General features: G+C 45.0%; 1 protein-coding gene across 8 annotated transcripts in view; it reads right to left on the reverse strand.

The window, feature by feature from the left end:
- kiaa1109 (KIAA1109 ortholog) overlaps positions 1–23,601 on the reverse strand; it is a 449,716-nt gene extending 426,115 nt beyond the window's left edge. For 7 of the 8 annotated variants that reach the window (XR_013497649.1, XR_013497648.1, XM_078211413.1 and 4 more), the window contains exon 1: positions 23,471–23,601. The gene's annotated coding sequence lies outside the window, so the exon portion shown is untranslated. The remainder of the gene's footprint in view (positions 1–23,470) is intronic. The other variant, XM_078211392.1, reaches the window with a different exon arrangement.
- Between the last annotated feature and the right edge of the window lie 324 nt (positions 23,602–23,925).

Here is a 23,925-nt window from a genome sequence, read left to right on the forward strand (position 1 = left end):
GCAGTTTTTCTGTAAACACCAGATTGTGTTTCAGAAGCCTTTCTCTGAACTAATGCTCTCCCTGCAAATGGTTGAATAAACGATCATAACCTGCTCTAAGTCTCCTGTGGTTAACTATAAGAAATCAGCGGTAATAATCTGGCATAGTCGGCAGGGTACCCTCATCAGATTCTCAGGACAGCTTTGCAAAGGGGCGAGTATATTTATATACTCACAGAAGTAGGTTCGCAAGCGATAACAGTGCAGAATCAGTCACGCAGAAGTGAATGATAGGAAAAAGCCATAGATCTTGGGGGCGGGGGTTTAGGGGGTCAGAAGGTTAGATCACAAAGTTTGTAGCAGAACAACAGTCAAAAACAATTAAGAAAATGCAAGACTGGTGGAACCCAGAAGGGACCTCCGGGGAACAGGAACGCTGGTGGTTAGGTCAGAAAAGCACAAATAACAGAACATGGTTGTCACCAGTTTATATTTACAAATAGACGAATGAATGACAAAATTCAGAAAAGCTGGTGGCTGCAATTTGCAGTGACGCTGCTGAGGATATAGGGCTCAGGGGCACACCCGTACAATAAAACAGTCACCAACCGCCTCTTTGCGCGAGGGCACTTTAAGCCCATGGCGCCTATAGCCATAAGCAGTAGGATTAGTAAACCTAGGAATTGGGGCAAGACTAGACTGGAAGGAATTTGAATTCGTTGAGGAGTGGGGAGACGAGGGCACAATGTCACCTTACCTCACCTGAAAGCATGGGAAACTGATAAAATTAAAACAATAGATTGGCTGAACTACAAATGAAATACAAGCTTGTGTCAAACAATAAATAATTCAATAATAGGGGAAATTCAGAGTCTGCTGATGACTATGAAACCATTGTCGATTGTCCGAAAAAGCTATCTGGTTTACTAATGTCCTTTAGGGAAGGAAATCTGCCGTCCTTACCTGGTCTGGCCTACATGTGACTCCAGAGCCACAACAATGTGGCTGACTCTCAACTGCCCTCTGAAATGGCCTAACAAACCACTCAGTTGTAACAATCGCTACAAAGTCTCAACAAAGAAATGAAACTGGATAGACCACCTGGCATTGACCTAGGCACCGGGAAAGGGCTACAAAACAAATAGCCCTGTCTTCCTAACATCGGGAGGCTGGTGCCAAAATTGGGAGAGCTGTCTCACAGACTAGTCAAGCAGCCGCCTAATATAGTCATTCTCACAGAATCACACCCCAGACGCCACCATTACCATCCCTGGATATGTCCTGTCCCATCGGCAGGACAGACCCAGCAGGGGTGACAGCACAGTGGTAGACAGTTGAGAGGGAGTTGCCCTGGGAGTCCTTAGCATCGACTCCAGACCCCATGAAGTCTCATGGTTTCAAGTTAAACATGGGCATGAAAACCTCTTACTGGTTATCATGTACCGTCCTCCTTTGGCTGATGAATCAGTATTTCTCCATGTTGAACAACACTTGGAGGAAGCACTGAGGGTGGCAAGGGGGCAAAATGTACTCTGGATGGGGGATTTCAATGTTGGCAGCAGTACTACTGATCGAGCTGGTCGGGTCCTAAGGAATATAACTGCTAGACTGCGTCTGCAGCAGGTGGTGAAGGAAATAACATACTTGACCTCATCCTTACCAATCTGCTGGCTGCAGATGCAGCTGTCCAGGACAATAACGGTAAGAGTGACCACCGCACAGTCCTTGTGGAGATGAAGTCCTGCCTTCACATTGACAATAATCTCCATCGTGTGTGGCACTATCACCGTGCTAAATGGGACAGACTTCGAACCGATCTAGCAACTCAAGACTGGGCATCCATGATGTGCTGTGGGCCATCAACAGCAGTGGAACTGCACTCCAGCACAATCTATAACCTCATGGCCTGACATATCCGCCACTCAACCATTACCATCAAGCCAGGGGATCAACCCTGGTTCAATGGAAAGTGCAGGATGGCATGCGAGGAGCAGCACCTGGCATACCTAAAAATGAGGTGTCAACCTGGTGAATCTACTAAACCAAACGGCAAAAACAGCAAGTGATAGACAGAGCTAAGTGATCCCACAACCAACGGATCAGATTTAAGCTCTGCAGTCTTTCCACATCTAGTCGAGAATGGTGGTGGACAATTAAACGACTCACTGGAAGAGGAAGCTCCACAAATACCCCCATCCTCAATGGTGGAGGAGCCCAGCACATCAGTGCAAAACATAAGGCTGAAGCATTCGCAGCAATCTTCAGCCAGAAGTGCCGAGTGGATGATCCATCTCGGCCTCCTCCAGTGGTCCCCAGCATCTCAGATGCTAGTCCCCAGCCAGTTCAATTCACTCCACGTGATATCAAGAAACTCCTGGATGAGTACATGGGACTTAATAGGATGGAGGGTTATAGGTAGGCCTAAAAGGTAGGGATATGTTCGGCACAACTTGTGGAGCCGAAGGGCCTGTTTTGTGCTGTAGTTTTTCTATGTTTCTAAACGGTTAAAGGCACTGGATACAGCAAAGGCAATGGGCCCTGATAACATTCCAGCAATAGTACTGAAGACTTGTGCTCCAGTACTTGCCGCTCCCCTAGCCAAGCTCTTCCAGTACAGTTGCAACACTGGTATCTACCCAACAATGTGGAAAATTACCCAGGTATGTCCTGTATACAAAAAGCAGAACAAATCCAACCCAGCCAATTACCGCCCAATCAGTCTACTCTCGATCAGCAAAGTGATGGAAAGAGTCGTCAACAGTGCTATCAAGCAGCACCTGCTCAGCGACGCCCAGTTTGGGTTCCGCCAGGGTCACTCAGCTCCTGACCGCATTACAGTCTTGGTTCAAACGTGGACAAAAAAGGTGAGGCGAGTGTGACAGCCCTTGATATCAAGGCCGCATTCGATCAAGTATGGCATCAAGGAGCCCTAGCCAAACTGGAATCAATGGGTATCGGAGGCAAACTCTCCGCTGGTTGGAGTCATACCTGGTACATAGGAAGATGGTTGTGGAGGGTCAGTTATCTCAGCTCCAGGACATCTCTGGAGTCCCTCAGGGTAGTGTGCTTGGCCCAACCATCTTCAGCTGCTTCATCAATAACCTTCCCTCCGTCATAAGGTCAAAAGTGGGGATGTTCGCCAATGATTGCGCAATGTTCAGCACCATTTGCGATTCCTCATATCCTGAAGCAGTACATGTTCAAATGCAGCAGTGTGTACTATGTACAAGATGCACTGCAGCAATTCACCAAAGATCCTCAGACAGCACCTTCTAAACCCACGACCACTTCCAGATAGAAGGACAAGGGCAGCAGATAAATGGGAACACCACCACCTGCAAGTTCCCCTCCAAGCCATTCACCATCCTGACTTGGTAATATATCGCCGTTCCTTCGCAGTCACTGGGTCAAAATCCTGGAATTCCTTCCCTAACGGCATTGTGGATCAACCCACAGAACATGGACTGCAGCGATTCAAGAAGGCAGCTCACCTTCTTAAGGACAACTAGGGACAAACAGTAAATGCTGGCCAGCCAGCGAAATGATGTGGAGATGCCGGCGTTGGACTGGGGTAAACACAGTAAGAAGTTTAACAACACCAGGTTAAAGTCCAACAGGTTTATTTGGTAGCAAAAGCCACACAAGCGTTCGGAGCTCCAAGCCCCTTCTCACCTGAAGAAGGGGCTTGGAGCTCCGAAAACTTGTGTGGCTTTTGCTACCAAATAAACCTGTTGGACTTTAACCTGGTGTTGTTAAACGTCTTACTGCAGCCAGCGAAACCCATGTCCCACAAATGATTTTTTAAAAATCTGTGAAAAAGCATTTTGCAAACTTCAAGCAAAAGCTATTCAGAGCTGCACGCAAACGGATTTAGAAAAGTACAACGCTTTAGGTGATTATGAGGGGAGTAAACGTCCTTGATCTGACTCCCAAAGCTAGAAACAGAATCCAGTTGAGTAAACTTGTGAAATTGCCCTGGGTCTTATAAACATTCAGTCATGTATTCCCCCTTCTCTTGTACTAGGGAGTCAAGAACCGTTAAAGTTAAAAGGTAGCAAATGAGTTTACAGTTTCGTTTTGAGATATGCTAGTAAGAGTTTGTTTATTGTCATGTTTAGTCCCCTAGGGAAATGCTGTAGAATTAGCTTGAATCATAGAATCATAGAAACCCGACAGTACAGAAAGAGGCCATTCGGCCCATCGAGTCTGCACTGACCACAATCCCACCCAGGCCCTACCCCCATATCCCTACATTTTACCCACTAATCCCTCTAACCTACGCATCTCAGGACACCAAGGGCAATTTTTAGCATGGCCAATCAACCTAACCTGCACATCTTTGGATAGGAAACTCAACGTCATTTAATTTGAACTGCTGTGACATTCTGTTCAAAGAAATTCAAACTGCACGAGAATGCAAAAGGATAGTGTTAGAGTCTGAAATTAAGTTGTACATGTTTAGAAATTGTTAAGCCAGTCTGTTCCCAAACAAAGGTAAGGTCAAAGTTTGGCAGTGATCCAATGTGAACTGATCAAAACATGAGTGAAAAAAATACTTCTTTCAAACAAACATCGGAAATTGACATTGGTTTAAAGGAGAAAAGGATAGGCAAAAGAGATGAATTATGGGTCTCTCCAGAGGTGGGACTTGTATGGAAATCATGCGATGGATGGCAGAATTAGAATCTCAGGTGAAACCTTATTTCTCTCAGTCTGTTTCTTTCAGCAGGAAAGCAACCAGCAGCTCACTTAACTGTCTCATTTCAGAGTGCATTGCTATCAGCAGCCTCACAGAGAAACTGGTCACTCCTTGTGAAATTTTGAGACAGTGGAGTTAAAAAGGAAATTGGGAAATCAGAAGCGTCAGTAACAATCGTTAAAGGAAACAAGCTCCCTGTGAGAAGATGCACTCACTGCTTGTATGCCTGAACAAACGTAAAACAATTTGTTCCTCTAAATCTCACCGAGCCACATGTAAAGTTGATATATTTAGGAGAAACTATGAAATTAAGTTCGTAGCCTACAATATGTTTCAGATGCTGTGTGAAAAGGCAACAAAAAAGTGTACTTTTAAGTATAAATCTTTTCTGTCTGATTTTATATCCTCGTGTGTCTAAGTGCCATTTGTGTCAGCACACTGATGGCTTGTTAACCCCCTGTAGCCTGGACTTATATGGAACAAAAGAACAAAGAAAATTACAGCACAGGAACAGGCCCTTCGGGCCCTCCAAGCCTGCACCGAGCATGTTGCCCGACTTAACTAAAACCCCCTACCCTTCCGGGGACCATATCCCTCTATTCCCATCCGATTCATGTACTTGTCAAGACACCCCTTAAAAGTCACTACCTATCCGCTTCCATTACCTCCCCCGGCAACGAGTTCCAGGCACCCACTACTCTGTGTAAAAAAATCTGCCTCGTACATCTCCTTTAAATCTTGCCCTCACACCTTAAACCTATGCCCCATAGTAATTTACTCTTCCACCCTGGGAAAAAGCTTCTGACTATCCACTCTGTCCATGCCTCTCATAATCTTGTAGACTTCTATCAGGTCGCCCCTCAACTTCCGTCGCTCCAGTGAAAACAAACCCAAGTTTCTCCAACCTCTCCTCATAGCTAATGCCCTCCATACCAGGCAACATCCTGGTAAATCTTTTCTGTACCCTCTCCAAAGCCTCCACATCCTTCTGGTAGTGTGGCGACCAGAATTGAACACTATATTCCAAATGCGGCCTAACTAAGGTTCTATAAAGCTGCAACATGACTTGCCAATTTTTAAACTCAATGCCCTGGCCGATGAAGACAAGCATGCCGTATGCCTTCTTGACTACCTTCTCCACCTGCATTGCCACTTTCAGTGACCTGTGTACCTGTACACCCAGATCCCTCTGCCTATCAATACTCTGAAGGGTTTTGCCATTTACTGTATATTTCCTATTTGTATTAGACCTTCCAAAATGCATTACCTCACATTTATCCAGATTAAACTCCATCTGCCATCTCTCTGCCCAAGTCTCCAACTGATCTATATCCTGCTGTATCCTCTGATGGTCCTCATCGCTATCCGCAAATCCACCAACCTTTGTGTCGTCCGCAAACTTACTAATCAATCCAGTTATGTTTTCCTCCAAATCATTTATATATATTACAAACAGCAACAGTCCCAGCACCGATCCCTGAGGAACATCACTTGTCACAGCCCTCCATTCAGAAACACGCCCTTCCACTGCTACCCTCTGTCTTCTTTGACCGAGCCAGTTTTGTATCCACCTTGCTAGCTCACCTCTGATCCCATGTGGCTTTACCTTCTGCACCAGTCTGCCATGAGGGACCTTGTCAAAGGCCTCACTAAAGTCCATGTAGACAACATCCACTGCCCTATCCTCATCAGTCATCTTCGTCACTTCCTCAAAAAACTCAATCAAGTTCGTGAGACACGACCTCCCCTTCACAAAACCATGTTGCCTCTCACTAATACGTCCACTTATTTCCAAGTGGGAATAAATCCTGTCTTGAAGAATCCTCTCCAATAATTTCCCTACCACTGATGTAAGGCTCACCGGCCTGTAATTACCTGGATTATTCTTGCTACCCTTCTTAAACAAAGGAACAACATTGGCTATTCTCCAATCCTCTGGGACCTCCCCTGTAGCCAGAGAGGATACAAAGATTTCTCTCAAGGCCCCAGCAATTTCCTCCCTTGTCTCTGAGTATTCTGGGTTATATCCCATTAGGCCCATCATTATGTTGTTCTAAATCTTTTCCTTTCAGTGTTCTGCCTCTTGTGTGTATTTCATATTTTTAGGAGTGCATGGAATTATGAAAATGTGAATATGATTAGTGCGTGTGCCTTAATTTTAGTAAGATATATAGAGTTTGCTTTGTTCTGTCTTTAGAACCTATAGGTGCGAGAGAATGCTGAGAATTAACTGAAAGTTACAGCTATGAGAACCTGTGTATTGTTCTCATTTCATGTGGCTGTTCATGGATGTTTTATTATTGGTTTTGGCAAATAAAAATAAGATCATCAGTAACATGATGAAGGAAGGCTGGCATCTACCCTGATCCCCATGGAATGGTGGAAGCAAAAAAATATATAGAAAAATTGATTCTGTGTAAATACTACCTTTTCAGTCAGGGAAATCAGAGGTAAGGTTGCTAACTCACGAAAAAGGATTTAACTCTTTCTGATGGTAACTTGAACTTTTGGACTGTTGAATTAATCCATCCCAGCTCGTGCACAATAGCAGCCCTGTGCTTTATTTGAAATTTTGGCAAAACGCAGCTCAAAACCATTGCTTAGACCATTTAAAAACTGGAAGAAGTCAGGCACAATAACTTCGTGGGTTTGGAAAAAATAAAAAATAAAATGTTTAGGAGAAAAAAGGCAAAGAATCAAAACACGTTAATGTTTGGAATCTAATGGGGATGTTTGATTTCTGTTTTAAAGAAATTATGAGAATACTTTACTTGACTATAAAGTCTCTCCAGACAAACTGAATAAGATAAAACAGTAACTAATGCAGATGTAAAATCGTACGACAAGATCGGAAATAAAGTGAGAAAAAAGGCCATAATTTACAAATCTGAGAACTGAATTTGAATTTGAAAATTTGGTGATCACCAAACACATTGGAACTGTACAGGGCAATAAGCTAAGATCTGAAATCACCTAAATTATAAGAAAAAATGTTTTTATAAAATCAAAATAATAGAGAAACTAACCTTAACAATCAAAAACTAAACTAACAATTGATTACAAGACAGATTCAGGTAAAGGAAGAATGAAAAGAAAATTGGTGAAAGCTTTTCCTACACAAGAGTGCTCAGTGAACACTGGTATAAATAATGTTGGAGGAAGCGATTCCCTGGTGGGGCATAACTTTGCAGTCAGATACATATCAGGGCATACTTCCTTGAGCACATGGTGAAATGTAGGTAAATAGCTAGGGATGAAACAAAACTCTACATTCCCTGCCATCCACAAAGTTCAGGTATGGTTGAAAGAATGAATTGAATACTAAAAAGCACCATGTGGTCAGGCATTCATGACTGCCAAGATTATTACAGAAGTATTGATTTTTTTCATGAGCATGGATAAAACCTCAATGTGGATTCCAAGTTTAAACCTAGCCAGACTCTGCAAACTGCATGGGGACAGTTTTCATGCAGCCAGGCCTTGGACAAACAACTTCCCATCTAAACCAGACAGGCCTGGAACTGCCTGACCAGGTGTTAACACAGTAAGAAGTCTCACAACACCAGGTTAAAGTCCAACAGGTTTATTTGGTAGCCAGTCCAACACCGGCATCTTTACATCAGGTGTTAGCAGTCACATTGTTTACACCTCCAAGAGAACCTGCTTTGTTAGAAAATGCTACACAGACTTGATGGCACCCAGCTCAGTTGGAGACCAGAGACATAACAAGTCAAGGACAGCATTTCACACTTGAAGATTTAAAACCTCTAAATATGGAAAGTAGTCACCTCATTGGATCTTCCTGCCCCTGACTGATGCTAGTATTGGACACAGGCCACAGAATCTTCCAGATGGGTGTGAAGAAGGGAATGAAAGAAGCAACCTGGAGTTCCAGCTCTCTCTGCTTTTTGCACCTTCTTCAACAGCATCTCCAGAGAGCAACTTCAACTGGCAGCACAGCATCTCCAGCTCTTGTACCTCGTGGCAAGCATCATCAGACTGACCAGACCCAGAAGACCATCCCGTGAGATGATGTGAAGTCCAGAACCAGCCCTAGATGAGAGGGGAAGCCCAAATCAATGACTGCAGATCCTGAAATATCAGCCAACGCTCAAAGACCGGGGAACATTCTGTCCCAGCATTGTTGAATGGGTATTACCAGTCTTTTCGGACAAACAGTTCAAATATAGTGAAAGGGGCCTGTGGATAGGGTGTAGCAAATCCTCAGAAGCGAGTGTCAGAAGTAGGTAGCTGGTGTAGATTTGAAACCGCTTATTTAGATATTTAAGACTGTTTACTGAACAGTCCTGTGAAAAGATTGAATAATATTTTTCCATGATAAAGTGTTCAATAAAGTTGTGTTGGACTTTCACCTGACTCCTGTTCCCTTTATCCATCTCACTGTGTAACACTCTGGAGTTAAAAAGGGTTATTGCAAACAGGTCAGGTTTAGTCAGGGTACATTTATCCAACTTTCACTTTACAACATTGGCATCCTGTGGATGGGCCCAGTAAGATGTATCCGAAAGGATACTCCAGTAAATAGGACCCCAACAAAAAGGTAACCGACCAGAAATTGGGCAGAACCAGGTGTTCATATCATAAGATACACGAACCATAGATTCCGAGACACGAGCGAGAGGGGAAGAAAAAGTAATGGCCAATTGTATAAAATGTTTAAATAAGTGGCCAGAGTGGGCAAGATGTTGTGATAAACCAGCATCGGGTCAGGATCCAAGGGTCAGAATTGCTGGGAGGAAGCACATTGATTTGATTTGTCATGTGTACTGAGATACAGTAAAAAGTATTGTTTCTTGCATGCTAGACAGACAAAACATACCGTTCATAGGGAAGGAAAGGAGGGTGCAGAATATAGTGTTGCTGTTTCAGATAGGGTGTAGAGAAAGATCAACTCAATAAAGGTAGATCCATTCAAAAGTCTGATGGCAGCAGGGAAGAAGCTGTTCTTGAATTGGTTGGTATGTGACCTCAGACTTTTGTATCTTTTTCCCAATGGAAGCAGGTGGAAGAGAGAATGTCCAGGTTATGTGGGGTCCTTGATTATGCTGGCTGCTTTTCTGAGGCAGTGGGAACTGTAGACTAAGTTAATGGATGGGCGGCTGGTTTGCGTAATTGACTGGGCTACATTCACAACCCTTTGTAGTTTCTTGTAGTCTTGGTCAGAACAGGAGCCATACCAAGCTGTGATACATCCAGAAAGGATGCTTTCTATGGTGCATCTGTAAAAATTGGTGAGAGTCCTAGCAGACATGCTGAATTTCTTTAGCCTCCTGAGAAAGTAGAGATGTTGGTGGGCTGTCTTAACTATAGCGTTAGTGTGGAGGGTCCAGGACACGTTGTTGGTGATCGAGACACCTAGAAACTTGAAGCTCTCAACCATCTCCACTTCATCCCCGTTGATGTTGACAAGGGCATGTCCTCCACTACGTTTCCTGAAGTCAATGCTTCCAAAGCACTTAAAGCCATAGCTAGTTGTATGGAGCTGCTCCACAGTAAAGAAGTGGAGATGTTAAATTTAAAGCATACAAAGAGTGAGAGAGAAAAAATTGTTAGCACCACAAGAAATTGAGAAGACATTGGGGGGGGAGGAGAGAGAGAGACAGAAATCTCAGACTTAAAGAGAAGTTAGAGGGTGCAAGGTTAGAATTAGAAAGAATGAATTTAAAGCTCCAGAGTCCACAGCCAAGCAAACCTACCGCACATGGGGTACTTTAGGGCCAGCTTGAGAAGGCCTACCAACAGAAGTAGCAGGTTGCCCAGAGAAACGCAGCTGAGCTTGCAGAACAGTGTAAAGATCTGCAAGCGGCGATCAAGGTCCTGCACCAAGCAGTTGAAGAAAATAAAGCTTGCTCTGCAGATCACGCAAAAGTGCCAGAGATTGACAGTTTTAAATCATTGCAGTCGATACAGCAGGGCATGATTTGCGCATTTGGCATTATGGCAGCCCCAGGGGAAAGCGCCCACAGCGTAGACTGGGAGGATACAAGGAAGAGGCGCATAGGTATGCCACCCTGAATAGTGAATGGGGACCGCCACCTCCCTTTTTGGAACAACTTGAACCCCCTATGTCTCCTTGAGCCCTACCCACAACACCTCCACCACCGGCTCCCATCCATGTACAGCCTCCTGTCCTGATAGAACCTCCCACCCCAAAGCAACTGAACCTCCAGTCCCCACAGTTCAGCCTCTTTCTGCTCCCCCGCATTGAACCCTCTGACCACCAGGCACCAGACTGGTCAAAACAACGGCCCCATCATATAAACCATCCCTTTGTCACCCAGTTTTCAGAGATTGCTAAGAAAGTCCGTGTATTCAAACCATCGACAGACCCCTGTGCATTCTTTGATCACACATATCACCATAGGGTCCAACAGAAGGTCCTACCTCACATTAAGTTGATCTTTCTCTACACCCTAGCTATCACTGTAACACTACATTCTGCACTCTCTCCTTTCCTTCTCTATGAATGGGATGCTTTGTCTGTAGAGCGCACAAGAAACAATACTTTTCACTGTGTGTTAATACATGTGACAATAATAAATCAAATCAAAAACATGAGCTGGATGACACCGAAGAGGTGAAATTAATTTTACAATGTCAGAGTCCATTCCGCTTTACCCAGTCCCCAGAATGTAGGGGCAGGCACTTTTGGAAGCATGAAGGAGGCCATCCTGGCCGCAGTAGGTTACAGTAGAGGGGGCCTTTTGGAAGGATTTAATAAATGCAGGCAGAGGAAAGAAAAGCATCCAAACTGCATTTGCCAGTTGACACAGTTCACAGGAGTCTTTGGCAATATGGACAAAGCGGCACTAACAGTGCCGCAAAGGGCCAACTGGACCAAACCCTTGTTTCACACGCCACTGAGGTGGCATAAATGACACATGAGAATTTCAACCCAGACGATGATGCCATCACAGAGGCTTGGGTACTTAGAAGGATGACCCAGGTTGGGGACAAAGAGGTCCAGGAGTTAGAGCACCCTAAACAAAGCAAGGGAGGCAAGATAAATTAGGTGAATGCAGGAAATGTGGCACTGAACCCCACATACCCCAACCTAGCGTACCTTAACCCTGTAGACCAGGTCCTGTCTGGCAGAATGAAGGGAGTGACAGAAATAGGAAGGGATGGGTGTGGATGCAGGTGTTATCCACACCCATACTCCTCCTGCAGTGAGAGGCAGGGATCCGCAGCAGGGAGGTCCTAGGCAGCAACTGCCACAGGGAAAATGTTAGAATTGTGGGTGCACAGGCCACTTTGTTAGAGGTTGTAGGGCACCAAGTACCACTGCAGGAACACGAACAGAGACCCGGACCCTTGCCGCTAGAGGGACCGGCGAGGCAAGCCATGGTAAATTTAGTGGGGGTGATAACACACTCCAGCCGTGTATCCTCAATTGGATACACACCCCAGAGCGTGACAGTGCGAGGCCACTCCACAGTGGGTGTGCAGCACCAAGTGGAATAGTGTAGGGTGACCCCTGGTAGAAGGCGAGGTAAGAGACCATCCCATTGAGTTCCTATAGAACACAACGAGATCCAGAAGTACCCTTAACACATCCCACAAATTAGGTAATACATGGAGCACCGGCAGCAAGATCCTCCTTAGCAGTTTCACAGGAAATCTACATGAGGGGGCAGAGATGGACTCTTTAGAATTTAAATTGGGAAATGTGATTTGTCACCATCCAGCCGTGCTAGTGAGTCGCCACTCAGAGGCGGAACACATCCTGGGCTTGGACCTTATGCAGGGGTGTAATTTGTCATTGAACTAAGCAAACTGCTGCATTTGACAGCTGCTCAAAACTGATAAGGCCCCAGCAGAGGTTGCCACAGGCACATATTTAGAAAGAGTTTGTACCATGTGGAATTATGGATTAAACTCAAAGATGACAGGCTGTATAGGCAATTCTGGCAAAGCACACAAAAGCATCCGCCAACCATAAACACAACTGCGGTCGCATGACTGCAAAGTAGCAATTGATAGCTGAATCCAAAACCACAGAGACAGTACACCTTTCCAAAGTAGGCAGAGAGGGAAGTAGCCAAGGTCATCAACGGCTGACCGCAACAGGGAGGCCTATCTCTGTGGCATCCATTAACAACATGAGTAATATCCCAACAATTCAGGAAAGTCAGGGGGCAGAGTTGAATATGGTTGCCATCACAAAGGAGAAAGTGCTAGAGAAACTAAAAGGTCTGAAAATTGATAAATCTCCGGGCCCAGATGGGCTACATCCTAGAGTTCTAAAGGAGATAGCTGAAGAAATAGTGGAGGCGTTAGTTATGATCTTTCAAAAGTCACTGGAGTCAGGGAAAGTCCCAGAGGATTGGAAAATCGCTGTTGTAACCCCACTGTTCAAGAAGGGAACAAGAAAAAAGATGGAAAATTATAGGCCAATTAGCCTAACCTCAGTTGTTGGCAAAATTCTAGAATCCATCGTTAAGGATGAGATTTCTAAATTCTTGGAAGTGCAGGGTCGGATTAAGACAAGTCAGCATGGATTTAGTAAGGGGAGGTCGTGCCTGACAAACCTGTTAGAGTTCTTTGAAGAGATAACAAATAGGTTAGACCAAGGAGAGCCAATGGATGTTATCTATCTTGACTTCCAAAAGGCCTTTGACAAGGTGCCTCACGGGAGACTGCTGAGTAAAATAAGGGCCCATGGTATTCGAGGCAAGGTACTAACATGGATTGACGATTGGCTGTCAGACAGAAGGCAGAGAGTTGGGATAAAAGGTTCTTTCTCAGAATGGCAACCGGTGACAAGTGGTGTCCCGCAGGGTTCAGTGTTGGGGCCACAGCTGTTCTCTTTATATATTAACGATCTAGATGACGGGACTGGGAGCATTCTGGCCAAGTTTGCCAATGATACAAAGATAGGTGGGGGGGCAGGTAGTATTGAGGAGGTGGGGAGGCTGCAGAAAGATTTAGACAGTTTAGGAGAGTGGTCCAAGAAGTGGCTGATGAAATTCAACGTGGGCAAGTGCGAGGTCGTACACTTTGGAAAAAAGAATAGAGGCATGGACTATTTTCTAAACGGTGACAAAATTCATAATGCTAAAGTGCAAAGGGACTTGGGAGTCCTAGTCCAGGATTCTCTAAAGGTAAACTTGCAGGTTGAGTCCGTAATTAAGAAAGCAAATGTAATGTTGTCATTTATCTCAAGAGGCTTGGAATACAAAAGCAGGGATGTACTTCTGAGGCTTTATAAAGCACTGGTTAGGCCCCATTTGGAGTACTGTGAGCAATTTTGGGCCCCACACCTCAGGAAGGACATACTGGCACTGGAGCGGGTCCAGCGGAGATTCACACGGATGATCCCAGGAATGGTAGGCCTGACATACGATGAACGTCTGAGGATCGTGGGATTATATTCATTGGAGTTTAGGAGGTTGAGGGGAGATCTGATAGAAACTTACAAGATAATGAACGGCTTAGATAGGATGGACGTAGGGAAGTTGTTTCCATTAACAGGGGAGACTAGGACGCGGGGGCACAGCCTTAGAATAAAAGGGAGTCACTTTAGAACAGAGATGAGGAGAAATTTCTTCAGCCAGAGAGTGGTGGGTCTGTGGAATTCATTGCCACAGAGGGCTGTGGAGGCCGAGACGTTGAGCGTCTTCAAGACAGAAATTGATAAATTCTTGATTTCTCGAGGAATTAAGGGCTATGGGGAGAGAGCGGGTAAATGGAGTTGAAATCAACCATGATTGAATGGTGGAGTGGACTCGATGGGACGAATGGCCTTACTTCCGCTCCTATGTCTTATGGTCTTATGGTCTAACAATTCACAAATCTGGCCAGTTAGGAAACCGGACAGCTCTTGGCAACTTACTACTGGACGATAGAAAATTAAATAAAACCATTCCATTATGGCACCGACAGTAACAACCAGCCCTGAGATCATGATGCAACAAGTCCCATGAGCAAAATATTTTAGTGCTGGGCATTTTGGTCTATATCATTTCACAGGCAATGCCAGTATAAAGTTGCTTTTACATTCCAGGACCAGCAGAATACATGTAACTACTTGCCACAGGGTTTCTAGAACACCCCCTATATTTTTCACCAGTGATTGGCTAAAGGGCTGGAAGCATTTTCCTGTAGTAAGAAGTTTAACAACACCAGGTTAAAGTCCAACAGGTTTATTTGGTAGCAAAAGCCACACAAGCTTTCGGAGCTGCAAGCCCCTTCTTCAGGTGAGTGGGAATTCTGTTCACAAACAGAGCATATAAAGACACAAACTCAATTTACATGAATAATGGTTGGAATGCGAATACTTACAACTAATCAAGTCTTTAAGAAACAAAACAACGTGAGTGGAGAGAGCATCAAGACAGGCTAAAAAGATGTGTATTGTCTCCAGACAAGACAGCCAGTGAAACTCTGTGGGGGTTACAAATAGTGTGACATGAACCCAATATCCCGGTTGAGGCCGTCCTCGTGTGTGCGGAACTTGGCTATCAGTTTCTGCTCAGCGACTCTGCGCCGTCGTGTGTCGCGAAGGCCGCCTTGGAGAACGCTTACCCGAATATCAGAGGCCGAATGCCCGTGACCGCTGAAGTGCTCCCCAACAGGAAGAGAACAGTCTTGCCTGGTGATTGTCGAGCGGTGTTCATTCATCCGTTGTCGCAGCGTCTGCATAGTTTCCCCAATGTACCATGCCTCGGGACATCCTTTCTTGCAGCGTATCAGGTAGACAACGTTGGCCGAGTTGCAAGAGTATGTACCGTGTACCTGGTGGATGGTGTTCTCACGTGAGATGATGGCATCTGTGTCGATGATCCGACACGTCTTGCAGAGGTTGCTGTGGCAGGGTTGTGTGGTGTCATGGTCACTGTTCTCCTGAAGGCTGGGTAGTTTGCTGCGGACAATGGTCTGTTTGAGGTTGTGCGGTTGTTTGAAGGCAAGAAGTGGGGGTGTGGGGATGGCCTTGGCGAGATGTTCGTCTTCATCAATGACATGTTGAAGGCTCCGGAGGAGATGCCGTAGCTTCTCCGCTCCGGGGAAGTACTGGACAACAAAAGGTACTCTGTCCACTGTGTCCCGTGTTTGTCTTCTGAGGAGGTCGGTGCGGTTTTTCGCTGTGGCGCGTTGGAACTGTTGATCAAGGAGTCGAGCGCCATATCCTGTTCTTATGAGGGCATCTTTCAGCGTCTGGAGGTGTCTGTTGCGATCCTCCTCATCTGAGCAGATCCTGTGTATACGGAGGGCTTGTCCGTAGGGGATGGCTTCTTTAACGTGTTTAGGGTGGAAGCTGGAGAAGTGGAGCATCGTGAGGTTATCCGTGGGCATTTTCCTGACCAGACTGCTTAATAAAATATGTATTTGACTTCCTCTTACAGACTGATGTGAAAATCAAACATTTAGAATTACTGAAGGAACTGTTAGCCCTCGTACCCACCCTAGGATTAAAGGTCAACCCAAAGGCACAAATCATGAGATCCCAGGTCTCATTCTTGGGAACCGTGATAGTCCAGGGGAAACACAAGATATAAAAGCTCATTGAGACTATAACCCATTTGCCCATCCCCAGTGATGTGAGTTTGCTGGGCTGAGTGGGATATTGTCAAAACCACATTGATGGTTTTGCAACTAAACCCGCCCCACTGTCTGACCTCCTTAAAAAGAATGCCCCATGGGAATGGACTGAGCAGCACACAGAAACTGTCTCAGAACTGAAGCAGGTCCTAGCGAAGGCCCCTGCACTGCAAGTACCGGACCCAGTGATTTCCTATGCCTTGGAAGTTGCACAGTAAGAGTTTTAACAACACCAGGTTAAAGTCCAACAGGTTTATTTGGTAGCAAATGCCATTAGCTTTCGGAGCGCTGCTCCTTCGTCAGATGGAGTGGATATCTGCTCTCAAACAGGGCATACAGAGACACAAAATCAAGTTACAGAATACTGATTAGAATGCGAATCTCTACAGCCAACCAGGTCTCAAAGATACAGACAATGTGAGTGGAGAGAGCATTAAGCACAGGTTAAAGAGACGTGCATTGTCTCCAAACAGGGCAGCTAGTGAGATTCTGCAAGTCCAGGAGGCAAGCTGTGGGGTTACTGATAGTGTGACATAAATCCAACATCCCGGTTTAGGCCGTCTTCATGTGTGCGGAACTTGGCTATCAGTTTCTGCTCAGCGACTCTGCGCTGTCATGTGTCGTGAAGGCCGCCTTGGAGAACGCTTATCCGAAGATCAGAGGCTGAATGCCCGTGACCATTGAAGTGCTCCCCCACAGGAAGAGAACAGTCTTGCCTGGTGATTGTCAAGCGGTGTTCATTCATCCGTTGTCGTAGCGTCTGCACGGTTTTCCCAATGTACCATGCCTCGGGACATCCTTTCCTGCAGCGTATCAGGTAGACAATGTTGGCCGAGTTGCAAGAGTAGGTACCGTGTACCTGGTAGACGGTGTTCTCGCGTGAGATGATGGCATCCGTGTCGATGATCCGGTACGTCTTGCAGAGGTTGCTGTGGCAGGGTTGTGTGGTGACGTGGTCACTGTTCTCCTGAAGGCTGGGTAGTTTGCTGCGGATAATGGTCTGTTTGAGGTTGTGCGGTTGTTTGAAGGCAAGAAGTGGGGGTGTGGGAATGGCCTTGGCGAGATGTTCGTCTTCATCAATGACATGTTGAAGGCTCCGGAGGAGATGCCATAGCTTCTCCGCTCCGGGGAAGTACTGGACAACGAAGGGTACTCTGTCCACCGTGTCTCGTGTTTGTTTCCTGAGGAGGTCGGTGCGGTTTTTCGCTGTGGCGCGTCGTCGGAACTGTCGATCGATGAGTCGAGCGCCATATCCTGTTCTTATGAGGGCACCTTTCAACGTCTGGAGGTGTCTGTTGCGATCCTCCTCATCCGAGCAGATCCTGTGTATTCGGAGGGCTTGTCCGTAGGGGATGGCTTCTTTACCGTGTTTAGGGTGGAAGCTGGAGAAGTGGAGCATCGTGAGGTTATCCGTGGGCTTGCGGTACAGTGAGGTGCTGAGGTGACCGTCCTTAATGGAGATACGTGTGTCCAAGAATGCAACCGACTCCGGAGAATAGTCCATGGTGAGTCTGATGGTGGGATGGAATTTGTTGATGTCATCATATAGTTGTTTCAGTGATTGCTCACCATGAGTCCAAAGGAAGAAAATGTCTTCGATGTATCTAGTTAGTGTATAGATTCGCATTCTAATCAGTATTCTGTAACTTGATTTCGTGTCTCTGTATGCCCTGTTTGAGAGCAGATATCCACTCCATCTGACGAAGGAGCAGCGCTACCAAATAAACCTGTTGGACTTTAACCAGGTGTTGTTAAAACTCTTACTGTGTTTATCCCAGTCCAACGCCGGCATCTCCACATCTTGGAAGCTGCAGCCACAGATACCACACTCGCAGCCGTGCTCCTCCAACAGGCTTGGACCAGTAGGCTATGCCACTCATCTCCTTTCCCCAGTAATACAGGGCCTTCTCTGTATGTGAGAAGCACTTGCTAGCCATGTTCAGGGAGGTGAAGGACTTCGCCTATATCATTGGCCTGAATCCATTAATCATCCTCACTGAACACACCCCCATCCAACTTTTGCTGGACAGCCAAGTTAAAGATGGTATGGTCAGCCAAAACTGCATAGTACGCTGGACACTAATGCTGTAAGGCCACAACACCATGGTTAAACATACCAAGCTCCCCAACTTCCTGGCCGACAACTTCAGCTACGGAGGGGAACCACATGAGTGTTAGATAGCAGCAAATGATCCCAAGGGTATCATTGTGCCAAAAAACAGGGAAGAACCCAAAGAAACCTGGGGAGCAGAAAGACCCATAAAATATTTGTAGACCAATCCTTTATGGTGGAGGATGGACACCAAAAGATAGGATGTGGCTCATATATGGAGATCCACTGAGGCAAACCCATGGTAGAATTAATGCTGACGTTCCCCGATAAAACAGATGCTCAAGCTGCTGAACTAGCAGCCGTAGCCTATGTGGTCAGCCACCCTGATAAGTTTCCATCACCAGCAGACATACATTCGGACAGCATATATGTCTGCAACAATTTAACTTACTTCCTGCCACTGTGGTAAACTAGAAAATTGGTCTCGGCAGTCTGGAAAATCTTTACTGTCTGCACCCCTGCGTTTCCAGACTGTCCAAGGAGGTGAGTATGGCATTATTTAAAATAGGGCCATTCATTGGGTGGGGGGAATAATTTATCAATGTCACGATGTCCAGAGCCATCAGGGAATAGAAGCCACTGCAGAGAGAATTATGGGATTGTGTTGGTGACCAAAAATGAGTAAAGACATAAAAAAACTATGTTGAAAATTGTATTATCTGTGCCCAGAACAACCCCAGTAAGTATGCCAACAAAGGGGAATTAAGACATACTAGGCCAGCGGCAGGTGGACTGACCTTGAAGTATATTACGTCGGCCCCATCACCCTGTCAAGTGGAGTACAAATACATCTTGGTCATCGTGGACAGTTTTAGTAAGTGGATAGAAGCTTTCCCATCCCAGACTAATACTGCTAAAATTACTGCGGATGTTTTAATACAATATGTGCTCACCAGTTGTGGTCTTCCCCATTGCATAGAAACTGATCAGGGTGCCCATTTCACGGTCCAGGTAATGCAGGCAGTGATGAATATATTTGGCATCAGCCAAAGGTTTCAATATTGCCTACCATCTTCAATCTAGTGGGATTGTAGAGAGGATGAACCACACTCTCAAAGGGATGCTGAGAAAGGTTGTCCAGCAAAATAACTCAACCTGGAACATAGTCCTGCCCTTTGTCCTCATCATCGCATGAGCTCACCCTCATGGAAACTATATGGGCTGCAAAATAACCAACTCATATTGCATACATAGGTGATGGGTACAGGTCTCTTTGCTACAGGGAACCAGCTTTCCTCTTTGTTACACCTTTGTACAACTTAAAAGTCAGCAGAATTTCCAGCTGTACTTAGCATCTCGCAAAGACTGCATTAGCTTTAATGATAACAAAGTTTTGGAGTCAGAAGGCAAGGACCAAATAGAGATCGGGGCTGTAGTCATACCAAGATAAGTTGAAAGCCTCTGCAGTGGGTTCAAGGGCAAGTGCGTGACTGTTCAAGATGTGCTTGTTTCTGGTAAAACCTACATGTGTTGTTAGATCGAAATTCAAACAATGTTTGTGTATGTGAGAAGTACTGTATAAACATGTGCTGTGTTTCTGTAAACACCAGAGTATGTTTCAGAGGCCTTTCTCTGAAGTAGTGCTCTCACTGCATATGCTTGAGTAAACAATCAAAACCTGCTCTGAGACTCCTGTGATTAGTTGGGTGAGACAGTGGTTAGCATTGCTGCCTCAAGTGCCAGGGACCTGGGTTCAATTCCTGGTTTGGGTTGCTGTTGGATAGGACACTTTGGGTAGCAGGATCTCAAGATCCTTGCATTTTGCTCTGCATAATGGGATATGCAGAATGCTTGCTGGATCTTTCAAATAAGCTTTAAACATTGTACAGTTAGATTCTTGGACTATTTCTTTTTTATGCTGCTTTAGCTGTTTGAAGAGTGTGAAATGAAGAATATTACAAACATATTGATTGGCTTTTCTATCATTCACATATATGAGTGGCAAGGTGGCACAATGGCACTTTTGCCTCAGTGCCAGGGACCCAGGTTCCATTCCTGGCTTGGGTCACTGTCTGTATGGAGTTTGCACGTTCTCCCTGTGTCTGTATGGAGTTTCCTCCAGGTGCTCCGGTTTCCTCCCACAGTCCGAAAGACGTGCTGGTTAGGTGCATTGACCATACTAAAATTCTCTCTGTGTACCTGAACAGGTGCCGGAGTGTGACAACTAGGAGATTTGCACAGTAAATTCATTGCAGTGTTAATGTAAACATACTTGTGACTAATAAATAAACTTTAACTTTAAGAAATCAGCAATAACATCATACTCAGTGGTCCTCAAATGTTTTAATCTGCAAAACACTCGAGTGGGCAAAAGACCTTGCAGGCCACCTACCAACCTGGCCCCACCTGCATTTGTTTGGCACTGCAAGAAAACTCATCAGAATTAGTGAGAATCCGTGGAGATTATACATATGTTGCTGCTTTTTCTCTTCTGAATATGATATATTAAATAAAATGTCTGTAAGTAAACTAATTCATACCAAAGGTATAGGCATTTTCATTTTATAAACATTGAAACAATGCAAGAGAACATGTTTATCAGAAGTAATCGGCATTATAAAATCATCAGAATAACCTTCTGAGAAATTAATATTTATGTCACATCTATATTAAGCAACATAGATCAACAATAATATAGATCTTGATTTTAAACTACATTGTTGCTCCCCCCCACATTCATGCTACGCAGGCTGGAGCCCGTCTGGTAGTGCGACATCACACAAGAGATGGGGATGAGGATTCTGGCCTGTTTTCTCATTATGGCTTTAGTGTTGCATGTCAGTGTCTTGGATCGTGGACCAGCCCTTGGACCACACTTGGGAACTACTACTTTACAGGCTTGAGCACTTCTGTGCAGTTCGGGGGAAGTGCTGCACCGTGTGAGGTGTTGACTTTTGGATAAATCCAGAATGAGGGTCACAGTCCAAGGATATGAGGTAAACCACTGAGGACTGAGATGAGGAGAAATTTCTTCAGCCGGGGATGGTGAGCCGATGAAATTCACGATCACAGAAAGCAGTTCAGGCCAAAACACTATGTTTTCAAGAAGGAATTAGATATAGCTCTTGGGACTATAGGGATCAAGGACATGGGGAGAAAGTGGGAACAGGTTATTGAGTTGGATGATCAGCCATGATCATAATGAATAGCAGAGCAGACTCAGAAGGGCCGAATGGCCTACTGCTGATCCGAATTTCTATGTTTCTACATCAAACCGAGGTTTCATTTACATTCTCAGGCAAATGCAAAGAGTCCCACCACACTGTACAAAAGTGAGTCGGGACTGCCCCCAGCCCCACATCCTAGCCAACATCTAGCTCTCAACCAACATCTAAAACAGCAGATCTGATAATTGATTTAATTGCAATTTGTGGGACTTGCAGCTTTCAAAATGATTGCCACATTGCCTACTTTACAACAGTAACTACACTTCAAAGTACTTCATATACTCTAAAGCACTTTGGGACTTTACGACGTCATAAAAGGCACATCACAGATGTAAGATTTTCTTTTGCTTTCTTTATGCAAATTCCTCTTTTGTAATTTATGCCCCATTACTTGCTAACAAATTCACATCAGCAAAATTCTTATCCTGTAGCCATTAGAGCATACAGGAGAACATTTCCATAAACTTATGCAGACATTTCTTTCATTCATAAACTAAACAAACTGGTGATAACATTACAAAAAAATGACAAATTTTAAATGATTGTCCCAAAAAAGTTGTCAGAATATGTTTATAGTTATTTATCACAAAAAGTAGTGTGGTCAAGGCAAATTGTTGGAGCAATATGTAAAAGGAACTTTGTCCTGCCATAAACATTGGGCACAGAAACCTCAAACTGGCATCCTCCCCCTCGTGAAGCATAACATTAATAAAATGAAACAAAAGGTTACAATATTTCTGAGCAACTCAAAGACCAAAGCTGCTCATCAGCAATCTGCATTATTTTGGTCCTCATTCCATCACTTCACATTTTATTTTTACTCCATAAAGTGCACCGTTACTTGCACCATAACAGAACTTTACTGATGTCCAAACAAAATAAATTTTTCCACAGCATATGTTGCTCAGCATTCTTTCTCAGTTCAATCCAAAGTGCTAGCCTGTTAAAATAAACTCTATTGCTCTGTGGCACTTGCCTTCTCCCTCCCTTTCGTGACAGGACAGATAGCTTAGTGGCAAAGGGAGCAGAGCCCCAAATATGGAAAGGGACTTTCTTTAAAGTGTCATGAAATACATTTAAGTCCCCATCAAATTAAAAATCAATAAAATATTGTGGTCAAAATTCTGAAAATGTCAATGAAATGAGCAAGAAAATAGGTCAATTTTGCTAAAAGAAAAGCACTTTCATACAGAATATCATCCTTTGAAAGAAGTTCTGCCTTCCTCTACATCTGATGTTAATGACTGAGAAGGCTGTGCCGGAACAGGCACGCAATCGACTTAATTGATACAGATCGAAGAGCCTGCCAGACTGCCTATACGATCTCTGACAATTACTAAATTAGATGACACATTAAATAAAGTTATAAATGGATTATTCAACCCGTTTATGGACACACAAATTGAATTTCAACATTGTAGACGAAACGACTGGAAGAACATATTATCGCAAACCAAATTAGAATCAATTTTATGTTCTCTATTAATAACAACAATTTTCAAACCCCCATAAAAAAACGACGTTGTCATCAAAATAACCCGCAGTTACCCAAGAGTGGGGGGGAAATCTGCTTCAGGAAGGGCAAATCATTCAGCTGTAAAGCAGCAGATCCTCTTTGGGGCTCTGCTCCTGATACGCATGCGCCTGTCACGCAGCGCAATGCCTGCCGGGAGGTGTAGTCGGTTGGAATTGTTTTGAACCCTCTGGCTCCGTCAACCGCCAGCCCCGGGGAAAAGAGCCGCGTCTACTAGCCCAACCTCTCAAAATTATTTTCCAGAAAAAAATACGGTATGTTACGTTGTTTGACTGGGTTTTATCATTCTGGCCTTTGCCTTCTCCCTCCAGCCAGCCTGAATCCCCTCCCTTCAGCGACCGGCACAGAAATGTACCCCCTTTCCCCCGCCACTTGGTTATCGGTTGAACTCGCCCGGAGCCGGGTTGTCTCCTTACCGTTCACTCAGAGTGAGGAGGCCGCCGGCGGCCCGATCCTGACCTGGGCGCTGGCATTGGTGGCGATGCGCTTTGAGGAAGCGCGAGCCACACTGAACGACGCGAGATGACACTGAGCCAAGTCTGCGCATGCGCGCCGGGGCAGGTGGCAGTTCCAAGTGCCTGAAGTTTGTTTCAGGGATTGTATGGGCAATGCTGAAAAAAATAAATCAAACCCATTTTAGTACATGACCATTCCCCATTTAAATTGATGAGGACTTTGAGTTAATTAGAACACGAACTACTAGAAACACTCAGCAGGTCAGGTGGCATGGTGGAGAGAGAAACATGGTGATAAAATTGCAGGGAGCTGTGGCAGATTGGCTACCCAAGCGTATCCTACCATCAGGGAATTTCACTTTCGGAGGGAATGTGTTGGACAGGCCTCCCACCACGAGGAAGTGAGGAGCAAATTT

Source organism: Mustelus asterias, chromosome 1, assembly GCF_964213995.1.
Source record: "Mustelus asterias chromosome 1, sMusAst1.hap1.1, whole genome shotgun sequence".
Lineage (NCBI taxonomy): Eukaryota > Metazoa > Chordata > Chondrichthyes > Carcharhiniformes > Triakidae > Mustelus > Mustelus asterias.